Consider the following 4139-nt stretch of genomic DNA (forward strand, 5'->3'; position numbering starts at 1 on the left):
ATGCACTCACACAAATTGTTTGCTTAAAAAGTGTGAATGCAACAAGCACGCAGTGAATGAGAAAATTACACAATCTTCAAGAATCATGACATTTTTTTCTGAAATAAATTATTGCAAAGCTCTCTTTTGTATAAAGAACATTATATCCGCTTTATACTTTCATTAATATTGCAATACTAATAAAGCAATTTCAGTTGTTGAATTAATTATCGACTGGTATCGTTCGTGCGCTTAAAACACATCATGCACAGGTTAAATAACGCGTAACTAATTGTGGGACAGTAACAGATGCAGGTCAAATTGAGACATGTAGAGATCAATTATCGTGCATGATTTTTTTGTAAATGAATATTACTCAATATATGACAAAAACTGTTTTTTTTTTTCTTTATTAATTATCACAAGCTAGGGGAGGAAAACTTCGTTCGCCAAGTTGCTGCACCTTGCATAATGATGAGAATTTAGTCATCTGGCGACATCAACGCTTGTGAGGTGCCATGTTAGCGCGTGATTATGTGCACGAAAAGAACCATAAAGGATACAACAGAATGTGAGCAGTAATTTGAATATTTGATTTATTGTGTTATTTTTTATTGCCGCCAATTGATGGTTTTCGTTTGAGCTCGCACAAAGATCAAATGCTACCTAATACCTCTGTAATGGTTGTTATTAGACTCAAACACGTAACATATGACCATTCGATGTAGTTTTCTTTGTTTTGACTTGAATATATTTACGTGATATGGTACATACATTATTCTCTGCTATTTTGTTAAACATTACTTTTTTGTGGTTTGGTTGAGCCAAACTTCCAAACTTTGTTTTCGCAAAATCGTGGTAACTCGTGATGATAACAAGCAAACCACTTATGTTCATAGGGGATTAGCTTCTAACTCTATCGTGCCTTTAATGTTGCCATATCAGCACTTTGGCGTTCAATTACAGCTCATAAATAGTAAAGAATAGGTCATATTGACTAAGGACACGTTTTGTTATTAATTTGTGTATCATACATAGTAATAAGTAATATGCTCTTTCAGTAAGTTCATGCTTTCCACAGTCGGCTGTCTAGGCATAAAATTATTTTTAAGTGCGCGTCGTGGCCGTTTTCGTCGTCTTTTTTCCCCGTATAATTATTTGTGTGGAGCCGATTTTTGACGGTGGAGCAGTGCGCACGCTCTGCAGGATTATTCGTGTTTCGAGCGTCATTTTTGTCAGTGATTAGGATTCAATTATGCATTATGCGGATGGTTATGTTTGTATGCAGAGTTAAGACCCCCCCCCCCTTGTCACGCTTTTTCTTTACTTATAACACGTAATGTCACACTTGCTCAGACCTCCCTCCCCCTCTAGAGCGTGACATACTTTATGGATGACACCTTGACGGTTGAGTTCGTCGTGTTTATTCAGTAATAAATTAAATGATTATATAATTAAAAATCAGTCCACACTATCATTGCAGCAATGCGTTTAACACCTCATTCTATAAATAAACATTATTTGGCTAAATCTTTCCACAGCCGGCTGTCAAAACCATTTCATTTAAAATTTAACAACAGTTACACGGGAAATGTCTCATTCGCAGCATCCGATTGTTCACCTTGAGATTAATACACAAACGCATTGAACAAACACTTTGATTTTGGGTCGCATCATCATCTTCTATGGTGAATCCTGGCCAAATACCCTACCTTACTAACAAATAACAAGGTTCCTGGCGCTTGTGGGGTGTAAGCTCAGGGTAAACCAGCTGCCCAAGTAGCAACCTACGCTAACTAACATTCCCGTCCCTTATAATCGAGATCTACAAACTGACATGGCGGGAGCCGTTCGTGGCTAAAGACTGTTACCTATTCGCAACTGACCTAGCATTCATACATGCTGTTGATGAGGAAAACACCACTAGATCGTTGAAGCCTATGATCGGTCATGCTGAAAGGATATCTGGAGCAACATTTGAAAGGGACGGAAAGAGACAATGCTCTTACGGCCTTTCTTCTCATTTAAACGCTTGTAATGAAAGGCCGTTAGAGTAATGAATGACCGCCCCTTTCAAATGTTGCTCCAGATATTACGATTCTGTTCAGCAACGGGGGGAGCAACCATGGGTGTTCTCTCATGCTCATGCTCAATTACAGCTCATAAATAGCGTTTTCAACTGAAATCGAGTGATAAATAGCTAAATAGGAAGTGAGCAAGCAAGTTTTTTTTTGGGTTTAGAACCACTGCGACCATTGAGTTGATCTATTGCGGTAAAGCAAGCAAATTTAAATAAAAAAAAATCAAATTATTCGCTCTACAGCATTGCCTTGGCGTTCTCGATTGCGAGATTCCTACTCGAAACTAGGTGTCCAAAGGCTTGATTGTTGAGGCAATTGCAAACCTCTTTTCACACCTAAGCTTCCATCCACCCCGGGATTCGAACTGACGACCTTTGGATTGTTAGTCCAACTGCCTACCAGCGACTCCACCGAGGCAGGACCCAGGGAGACGACTCCTACACCTGGACTGAGCTAACGACCTAACCTTTTTAGGTTAGTCCGGGGCCAACATTTACTTCCCGTCCGACGGAAGGCGTGATCAGACAAATCTCGTCTCGAAAAATGCCACCGGGACCCGTCTGGGATCGAACCCAGGCCGACTGGGTGAGAGGCAATCACGCTTACCCCTACACCACGGTCCCGGCTGGTTTTAAATCAACAGATAGTTAAAATCAGCAAATTGGATGGAGTTAGAAGCGTGTGCTTAACCTGTCAAACAAACGAGCCTTTCCCCTATATCAAAATTTGGTCTGCTCTCAAACTTTGAAGAGTATTGTTACACTCTAAAAAATAACCCTGTAAAGTTAGAAAAAAACACGAAATTTTAATTTTTTTTTTGTGTTTTAAAAGAAAAAAAAAATACACTTCTGAATTAATACAGATTCAAATAGGAAAATCAATTTCCCTTAAAATTACGTGTTCAAAAATGTTTTACAGCTGAGTGACGAAAAATGGCACAATTTTTAAAACTTTGTTCGAATATAGAAAATGGGGCTCAGATTCGTGATAAGGGACAACATTTATGAAAGGGGCAACTTCTACCGATTTTGTGTGAGTTGGTTGAGAATTACCCATCTGTTACACCGTGCCATTGTTACATCGTTGAATGTTTACACCGTAACATTGTGTTACGGTAATATTGTTTCACCGTTATATTCGTTACACCGTAACATTGTTCCACCGTAGCATTTTTTTCTCATAACTTATTTTTATTAGGTCCTTTTAGGTGCTGCGCCCAGGTTAGGACCGAAGAACGATAGTACAAAAATACAAAAAAAAAATAATAAAAAGAAGACGATCATTTTCTCGTGCCATGTGTCAACAAGTGTGCGATCACATCAATCTGTTCCTCGGGTGTCTTGCACTGCCTCAAGAGAACTCTGTATTCTCGGAAAATGGTCCACAGCTCCGACTCGCTGTACAGCTTCCGTTCACCTTGTTGCTCCCTCGGGGTTGCACCGGCGCCGGCGCCAGTATTTTCGCTACTTCTTCCTGCAGGACGAGGATGTTTATCTCCCGGCTCGACGGACGGCACCGCTCCAGGTAGTGGAGTAAAATCCGCCACGGTAAACACGGCTCCTGCCGAAGTCTGTTTGTCTTTCTTCCATGCTGGCGGCTTCGGCTTGGACGCCCCCGTCCTCTCCTCCTCCTTCGGAGTCTTCCACCTCCATGCCCGTAGCCGCCTGCGTCTTGGGTTGAAACCCGTCCGGTTTCTCCCACACACTTTTCCTCAAGGCCGCGTTCCAGTAGTACGGCTCTCCATCCTCAGCCCTGTGCTCCGTCCACTCACTCTCCGCCGTCGTGGCCGCCGTCGTGGCCGCCGCCATGGCCGTCAGCGAAAGTTTAAAATACACCGTCAAAAACGCGCTAAGCTCCAATCTAAGGACACACGTCTGCTCCACCGTAGCATTGTTATATCAAAAATTCGTATGAGAAAGTGGGATAACGAACTCAGCCAATTATGAGTTTTGGTTAGGGTAGTGAACAATCCTCATTTTTCAAAAAGAGATGCTAGACGCGAAAAAATGCCATCTGAATGTGGTAAATAGAATTAGATATACCATGGTTACCATGCCAACCATTAACGAAACAAACCAA

This window comes from Culex quinquefasciatus, chromosome 2 (assembly GCF_015732765.1).
Source record: "Culex quinquefasciatus strain JHB chromosome 2, VPISU_Cqui_1.0_pri_paternal, whole genome shotgun sequence".
NCBI classification, from domain to species: Eukaryota; Metazoa; Arthropoda; class Insecta; order Diptera; family Culicidae; genus Culex; species Culex quinquefasciatus.